The sequence below is a fragment of the Vombatus ursinus genome, unplaced genomic scaffold (genome assembly GCF_900497805.2).
Source record: "Vombatus ursinus unplaced genomic scaffold, bare-nosed wombat genome assembly UNPS02014777.1, whole genome shotgun sequence".
In the NCBI taxonomy this organism is placed as follows: domain Eukaryota; kingdom Metazoa; phylum Chordata; class Mammalia; order Diprotodontia; family Vombatidae; genus Vombatus; species Vombatus ursinus.
In genome coordinates this window covers 2,172,702-2,181,433 of record NW_020954555.1, presented here as the reverse complement: position 1 = coordinate 2,181,433, position 8,732 = coordinate 2,172,702, and the positions used below count along the sequence as shown (strand labels likewise).

Sequence of the window (8,732 nt, the reverse complement as noted above, 5' to 3'; positions counted from 1 at the left end):
TGTGTGTGTGTGTGTGTGTGTGTGTGTGTGTGTGTGTATCAGCCAGGTAGCACAGTGGACAGTGGATAGAGTGCTGGGCTAGAGTTAGGAAGACTCAAGTTCATATCTGGCTTCAGACACTTACTAGCTGTGTGACCCTGAGCAAGTCATTTATCCCTGTTTGCCTCAGTCCCCTCATCTACGAAATGAGCTGCAGAAGGAAACAACAAACTACTCCAGTATCTTTGCCAAGGAAACCCTAAATGGGGTCATGAAGAGTCAGACATGACTGAAATGACTGAACAACAAAAATGTATATCACTGTCATTTCCCAATGATAAAGCCCTCCATTGTAAAAAATAAATAGAATAAAACAAAAACAAACAAACAAACCCAACACATTGGTCCTATCTGACAAGGTGTACCCCATTCTGCACCTGTAGTTCACCACTCTACATAGAGGAGAAAGACATATTTCACCATTAATCCTTTGAAGCATGAGTCTTCCAGTGTTCTTTTCCTTTATGTGATTATGGTCATTGTATACATTTTTCATCTGGTTCTGCCTACTTTGATCTAATCAGTTTATACGAACCTTCCCAGGTTTCTCTGGATACCTCATATTCATCATTTCTCATGGCACGTTGATATTCTCCTACATTCATATGTCACCATTTGTTTAGCCATTGCCCTATCAACAAACCCCCTACTTTCCTTCCAACTCTTTGCTCCTGTAAAGGTGCTGCTATAAATCATTTTCCATATGTGAGCACTGTCTTTCAACACCTTGGGGCTTTGCCTAGTAGTGGTACCTCTGGGTCTCAACAGGCTTCTTTGTTTTTTAATTTTTTAACTTTTATTTTCAGTTACAAATTCTCTTCCTCCCTCTACCTAAAATGTGCATTTGTGTCATCAGAATTTTGTTTTGGGGAGCTCCTCTAACTTTGGTTTCCAAAAAAAGCTTGATGTTATCCTAGATTCTCAGATCAGTTTAAGGAATGAATGAATCAGGATCACAGCTTTAGGGCTGGTTGAGACCTTAGCTGTCATCTAGTCCAACTCCTTAGCATTTACATACAAGGAAACTGAGGCCCAGAGAGAGAACAGTTACAAGACTGCACAAGAAGCAGATCATGAGTCCTCAGATTCTGCTTCCAGAACTCTTCTCATTGGTGCACGCATGCACGTTTATATACACAGACACACAGACACACACACCTTTCTGTTACCTCTCTCCAGTTACTTTGTCACCCAAAGTCAGGGCCATCCCCAGTGCTAGACTCCCCATTCTTATGGGCTGCACTGCCACCTACTGGCCAAGAACACTGCAGCAGCCAGCCAGGAGGGAGCTGTCCCCCTCTCTGAAGCAGCAGTCTCCACCCAGCTGCTACCACCCCAAGAAGAAAACAACCCAGAAACAGTCCTAGAAGTCTTGTCAGGCCCCCATAAAGTACAGTATCCACCCCTAGATCCCTGAAATCCTAATCGGTCAAGGTTGAATCTTCAGCAATTTCCTCCTTTAGACAGGTGCTAGTGAAACTTTCTTTTTCTTTTTCTTTTTTTTTTTGGTGAGGCAATTGGGGTTAAGTGACTTGCCCAGAGTCACACAGCTAGTAAGTGTTATGTGTCTGAGGCTGGATTTGAACTCAGGTCCTCCTGCCTACAGTAGTGAAACTTTCAAATTTTACTGTCAGGAACATTGGTGTACTGAGCCCTGGGAGGGGGGAGTGAAGAGATTTTTAAATCTTAAAACACAGAATGTCAGAACTGGAAGGGGCCTTTAATTCTTTTTTTCAGATAATAAACATTTTTTTTCTCTTCTTCCTACCCACCACACAATTAAAAAAAGAAAAACAAAGCCCTCGTAACAACTTATGCATAGCCAAGATCATGTTGGCCAAATCCAAAAATGCAGGTCTCATTTTGCTTCTTGACTCATCTGTGTCTTGACCTCTTAGTCAGGAAGGAGTTAGGCATGGCTCAGCATGAGCCTCTGGATTGCATTGGTTAGAATTCTTAAGTCTCTCAAAATTGTCTTTACAATGTTGTTATTATTGTATAGATTTCCTTCCTTTTTAAAAAAAATTCTTGGTGCTATATTTCATTTTTAACTATACTTTCCTTTGACTTTCTTACTATAGATCCTGTTTCATTGCAGGTTTGAATAATGCTTGAAATGCTTGCCTTCCCCACACCAACAGCCGTTGCAATACCTTTATCATGGAAGTGTGCTCTTTAAGAGCTATGACTTTCGGGGCAGCTGGGTGGCGCAGTGGATAGAGCACCAGCCCTGAAGTCAGGAGGACCTGAGTTCAAATCCAGCCTCAGACCAAACACTTGACACTTACTAGCTGTGTGACCCCAAACAAGTTACTTAATCCCAATTGCCTAAAAAAAAGAGAGAGAGAGAGAGAGAAAGAGTTATAACTTTCACATGTTTCCTTGTAATAGTATATTGTATAAATTTTCTGATTGTGTTCAGTTCACTCTGCATCTGTTCATTCTAATCTTCCTCATCTTCTCTGAAATTATCCATTTCATTCTTTCTTATTGCACAAATATATTTAATTGCATTCATATGCCATAATTTGTTTAGCCATTCCCTAACAAACTAGCATACCCTTAGTTTCCAGGTCTTTGCCGCCACAAAAAGCAATGCTACAATTATGTTTGTACACATGGGTTCTTTTCCTCTTTCTTTGATCTCTTTGGGAGGATAGGTCTAGTAATGATATCACTAAGTCATGGGTTATGCACGGCTTAGTAACTGTTGGATATAATTCCAAATTGCTTTCCAGATGATAATAATTATTATTGTTTCTTCTTTGTACTTGAAGAGGATCAATGACATCACAATATTAAGGTCAGGATACAGTGTATTTGACTGTAGCTGATCAGACCAATATGAGCTCAGAAGGCACTGCCACCAGTCGAGTACAAATAGTATGAACATTTGGAGTGGAAATGTCTCTAGATTTACGCATCTCATGTATCCTTTGTGCTCCTGCGATTCTGCTTTGCTCATAGAACACATTCCCTTTTTTGATTCCAGCACACAATGCTGGGCAGTTCTATGCCCCAGTCTTCCATGTGTCACAATCCATTTCAAAGTACTTCAGAAAGATCTTAAGAGTGCCCTTAGGGGCAGCTAGGTGGTGCAGTGGATAGAGCACTGGCCCTGGAGTCAGGAGGACCTGCGTTCAAATCCGACCTCAGACACATAACACTCACTAGCTGTGTGACTCTGGGCAAGTCACTTAACTCCAATTGCCTCACCAAAAAAAAAAAAAAAAATTCCTGTTTCCCTGAGTTCAAATCTGGCCTCAAACACTTGACACTTACTAGCTGTGTGACTCAACTCTGATTGCCTCACCAAAAAAAACAAAAGCTTTCGCTACTTTCAACCATCATGTGAGCACCTGTCTTGTGTGATTTCTCCATAAAATAGTCTTTGAGGGCACACATACATTTGGCGTTTGAATAACGTGGCCAGACCATTGGAATTATGCACTTTGTAACAGAGCCTGAATGCTTGGCAGTTCAGCTCAAGAGAGGACCTCAATGTCCCATATCATATCTTGCCAAGTGATTTGCAGAATCTTCTTAAGACAATTCAAATGGAAGCAATTCAGTGTCTTGGCATGGTGCTGGTATACTGTCCAGGTCTTTCAGGCATACAACAATGAGGTCAGCACAACAGTTCTATAGACCTTCAGTTTGGTAGGAACGTGATACTCTTCTCTCCCACACTTTCCTTAGTAGCCTCCCAAACACACTGAGCTAGTTCTGGTAATATGTGTTTCAACCTCATCATCTCTGTGGACATCCCTGGAAGGCATATTGCTAAGGTAAGCGAACTTATCCACAGCATTCAAATTTTCTCCATTTTCTGTAAGCAATGGTTCCATGTATAGATGGTGCAGTACTGGCTGGTGGAGAACCTCTGTTTCCTTAGTGTTGGTTGTTAGGCTAAAATTAGCACAAGCAGCATGGAATTGATCCATATGCTGTTGCATCTCAGCTTCAAAGTCTGCCCTGAGTACACAATCATCTTCAAACAAAAAGTCATGCACCAATTCTCCCTTCACTTTAATCTTGGCTTGTAGCCTTTTCAAGTTGAATAGTTTACCATCAGTACAGTAGCTGACCTTGATGTTGTTTTCACCCTCGTTGAAGGCATCTGACAACATCACTAAAAACATCATGCTAAAAAGCAAGGGAACAAGGACACAGCCCTGCCTCACTCTGCTGTTGGTGACTGGGAAAGCTTGAGAGCGTCATTCTTTATACAGAATCCATATAAGCATGCCATCACAGAGCTGACATAAAATACTGATTTACTTCTCCAGGCAACCAAATTTTGCCATGATCTTCCACAAGTCCTCACAACTGACAGCATCAATAACCTTGGTCAGGTACAGACCTCTGTTCTATTCCTGGCATTTCTCCTGGAGTTGTCAGGCAGCAAACGCTGTTCCTCCCCCAATTGATAAATGGTCAGAGGATGTGAACAGGCAGTTTTCAGAGGAAGAAATTGAAGCTATCTATAGTCATGAAAAAAATGCTCTAAATCACTATTGATTAGAGAAATGCAGATCAAAACAACTCTGAGGTACCACATCACATCTATCAGATTTGCCAACATGACAAAACAGGTAAATGGTAAATGTTGGAGAAGATGTGAGAAAATTGGAACACGAATGCATTGTCCAACCCTTCTGTAGAGCATTTTGGAAGTATGCGCAAAGGGCTATAAAACTGTGACCCAGCAGTATCACTTCTAGGTCTGTATCCCAAAGAGATCATAACAAAGAGAAAAGGGCCCACATGTACCATTCTGGCCTGGTACCTTTCAGGTAGGTGATACACAGGGGTGGTCTTGTCTCTGATTTGCTTCTCAGAACTCTTCACAGACACCAAGTTCAGGCTTCCTGTGATGTTCCAGTCCTCAGTCCAGGTCCCAAGAACTTGCTTAGGTTTCCTACAACGATGGAGCAGGAGCAGCTGAGGCCATGGCACAATCAGGGGTATGACGGCTCTCTTTTGTAGCTGATGGCTTATCTTGTCCTTTAATTGATTATTAGCTTGTTAGTAATTATTAATAATATTAGTATTAATTATTATTATTCCTATTAGCTTGTCTTGTCCTTTAATTCCAAAGAGTGGCACCAAGTATCAGATCCCAGCCCCTCTGAGGAAGGAATCTTCCAAGAACATGGAGGCTGGCCTGGAGAATTTGGGGAAGATGGCTGTCATCAGAGTCAGGCCTCCAAGCTCCTTCCCACAAATGGGCATGCTTAGTTGTTAACTGTGCAGGCAGTTATGAGTCCAGTTTCAGGTGAATGTCCAAATGATCATGCTTCCCCTTGGAGGAGGTGCAATTTCCAACTCTCATAGTATAGACAGCCTCAGAACCAGGCAGAAGCAGAAGGTAAGGACCACCAAGCCCATCCCCATCTGCCACATGACTGGGGGCCAGGCTCTGTGGGTAACTGGGTAGGCACAGGGCCATTGAGCTAGGGTTTGGGTGACCCAGCCTCTGATTCCCCCATGCTGAAGAACAACCTTCCTAAAGTTTATTTTTAGAATTGTGTGTAAAATAGAAATCAATAGGTCCTGAGTGAAGATCTGGGTCTTAAACTGCTTGGCTTAGACGCTGCAGCTTCAGAGTTTTCTGTTGTTCCAGCGGAAGGCTTGGCTACAAATGGGACTTTATTGTGTGTGACTACCACTGAAATTGAGAGGGCAATGGAGGACATTTAACAGGGTTCCTGGAAGATGGGGACTTTGAAGGGGTTGGCAGCGTGGAGGAGAAGAGGGCAAAACTCTACATTCTGTTGGGGCCTAGTGATAGATAGGACACTGCAATAGAAGTCAAGAAGACCTGAGTTAAAATCCCACCTCTGACACTAACTGGGTAACCCTGGGCAAACCACTTAACTGCTATGTGCCTCAGTTTCCTCTTCTGCAAAATTAGGGAGTTGGACTTTATGAGCTCCAAGGTCTCTAGGTATATTAATAACTACAATAATAGCTAAAATGTTTTGCAAAGCACTTTACATATGATATATACATTTATACATATATATATATATATAAAAATTTTGATTGTATGGAATAGATTGTGTACCTTATTTTTATCTCCCATTTTGCAGATGAGGAAATGGAGGCTCAGAGTGATGAGGTGACCTTCCCATGATCATACAACTAGTGACATGAATAATAAGTGCTGAGCAAACTCATCATCAGGTGGGGCTGTCCCTTTGGGGAGGGGGGAATCAGACTGTAAGTCAGGACTGGGGTCATTGGGCTCCAGGTGGAGGAAGCTGATTCTTCTAAGGATCAATTCAGTGCAATTCTACAAACAAAGCAGAAAGCCCTGGTTTATACTCCTAGGGGCACAAGGATGAAAAACAGCCGTGAGGGGATTGAGTGGGACTGCCCCCATCATGAAGTCTCCTGGTGTTGGAACCAGAAGGGAACACAGCACGGCAGAGCTGGGAGGGGCCTTAGAAATTAGAATATCAGTAGTTGGGTAGCTAGCACACAGGCAGAGTAAACTAGAAGTAACAATAACAAGAGGACACAATTGACTGGCTAGGAGACAGAAAATAAATAGAGTTGATTCTAAGGCAGGAAAAGTTTTTAGAACACAGAATATTAGCACTAGAAGGGACTTTTGACAACAGAATATCAGACTTGAAAGGGGGTCCTTAGGGATCATCTAATCCGGCCCCCTAATTGTACAGCTAAGGAAACTGAGGCCCAGAAAGAGGAAGTGAATTATCCAAGGAAAGCAACACGATGTGTGAGAGCACTGAGTTTGGAGTCAGAAGGCTAGGGTTCAGATATCAATTAGATATGTGATCTTGGGTAAATCATCTCACTTCTCTGAGCCTCAGTTTCCTCCTCTGTAAAATGGGAAAGTCAAATCAGATGTCCTCTAAGTCAAGACCTCTTCCAGGGTTGGCCCTACAATCCTGACTAGATCTGTGTCTTACTTCCCACTCCAGAGCCCTTTCCACTATATCTCAGACCAGGGAAGCCAAATGAAACCACCCAAATTGATTTCTTGGATAACCTTGTTCCTCCAGCTAACCTGCAGCTCCCCTGCTAGGGCTTCTGGGGTTTCCTCACAAAGACCTTCTCTCTGGACCTCAGTTTCCTCGTTTGCAAAATACATTGGAGAAAATGACCACCCAGTTTGAGGTCCCTGAACCTGTGGTCTGAGGTCAACAAGCATCCCAGGTAGCGTGGTGAATGCCAGGGATGCATCATAGAAAGGTGAAAAATGGTCCCTACCCTGAAGGAGCCCATGGTCTAAACTAAAATGAGGAGGTTAGAATAGATAACTTTGACTTCAAATTCTGGATTTAGGATCCTCTGCCATACACAAGTCCAGGGGTGGGGAACCTGAGGCCATCTAGGTCCACATGTGGCCTCGAGGCCTCAAGCTCCCCACCCCTGCACAAATCTGACCATGTTCCTCCAACACTCAGTGGCTCCCTATTACTTCTAGAACCCTTTGTCCAGCTTTTAAAGCCTTTCATAATCTTCCTACCTTTCCAGTCTTCTTGCACCTTACTCCTGGCTGCATACTCTTTGATCCAGTGACACTGGCCTCCTGGCTGTTCCTCCAACAAGAACTTTCATCTCCTGACTCCAAGTTTTGGCTCTGGCCGTCTCCCATGCCTGAAGCTCTCTCCCTCCCTGTCTCCACCTTCTGGTTCCCCTGGCTTCTTTCAAGTCCCTGCTAATATCCTACCATCTATGAGAACCCTTTCCCGGTTCCCCTCCATATTAATGCCTTTCCTCAGTTGTTTATTTCCAATTTATCTTATCTGCATCTTGTTTTTTCACGGTTCTTTGGATACTGTCTCCCCTATTAGACTATGACTTGTTAGAGAGCAGGAACTGTCGTTTGCTTTTCTTTGAATCCCCAGAGCTCAGCACAGTGCCCGGCACATAGCAGGCGCTTAATAAATGTTCGTTGACTGTTGACTACTCCCCTCCACCATCTTTTAACTATTTTGCATGTATTTATTCATGCACATACTGTCTCCAGCGGTGGACCGTAGGTTTCTTTGGGAGCTGAGGCTGTTTTATTTTTGCCTCTGTAGAAGCTGAATAAATGCTTGTTGATTAAGTGACTGAGGCAGTCGTTTTGACCCTGGAAAATACTTGAACCCAATCCCCTCCCCCTCTCAAAGATAAACAAACCAACCAAAAAAAAAAAAAAGCCAATTCTGAGAGCCTGGGTGCCTGGAGGAATCTGGAAGCAGGTCCCTCCCCGACGCGGACTTACAGAGGTGATTAGGGGGTGCAGGTGGAGCTCGGACCCAGGGTGAAGTATGACCTGCTGGCGGGGTTGGGGATGGGGCGGGGGCGACCCAGCTCAGGTCAGGGGATGAGGCGAGGCTTCGCGAAGTTTGGAAGCATGTCCCTAGCGGCAGCCCGTACGCAGCGTCCCGCGAGACGTTTACCTGGGCCCCAGGTGAGCGCAGAAGGAGGAGCTGCGCTGAGGCTGCTCACCTGGCGGGACAGGTAAGCGGGGCGCTGGCGGGGGGGCTCTAGGGACCGGACCGGGCTGGGCTCCCTTATCTGGACCTCACCTCACCTGGGCTCACCTGGCCCGCACTCACCTGTAGCACTCCTGGCCGCTGGAGTTGGACTGAGGCCGCTCCCAAGGGCGCTGCTTCCGGGCCGGCCGGGTCCTGGGGCTGGGGAGCTGAGCGGCCTGGGCACCCTGACCC

General features: G+C 44.5%; 1 protein-coding gene and 1 pseudogene across 7 annotated transcripts in view; one reads left to right on the top strand and one right to left on the bottom strand.

Annotated features, from left to right (window-relative positions):
* LOC114045062 overlaps positions 1 to 5,430 on the bottom strand; it is a 35,015-nt pseudogene extending 29,585 nt beyond the window's left edge.
* Positions 5,431 to 8,456: 3,026 nt separating this feature from the next.
* KDF1 (keratinocyte differentiation factor 1) overlaps positions 8,457 to 8,732 on the top strand; it is a 16,516-nt gene continuing 16,240 nt past the window's right edge. For 4 of the 7 annotated variants that reach the window (XM_027864952.1, XM_027864951.1, XM_027864943.1 and 1 more), the window contains exon 1: positions 8,457 to 8,523. The gene's annotated coding sequence lies outside the window, so the exon portion shown is untranslated. The remainder of the gene's footprint in view (positions 8,524 to 8,732) is intronic. The other 3 variants (XM_027864949.1, XM_027864945.1, XM_027864948.1) reach the window with 2 other exon arrangements.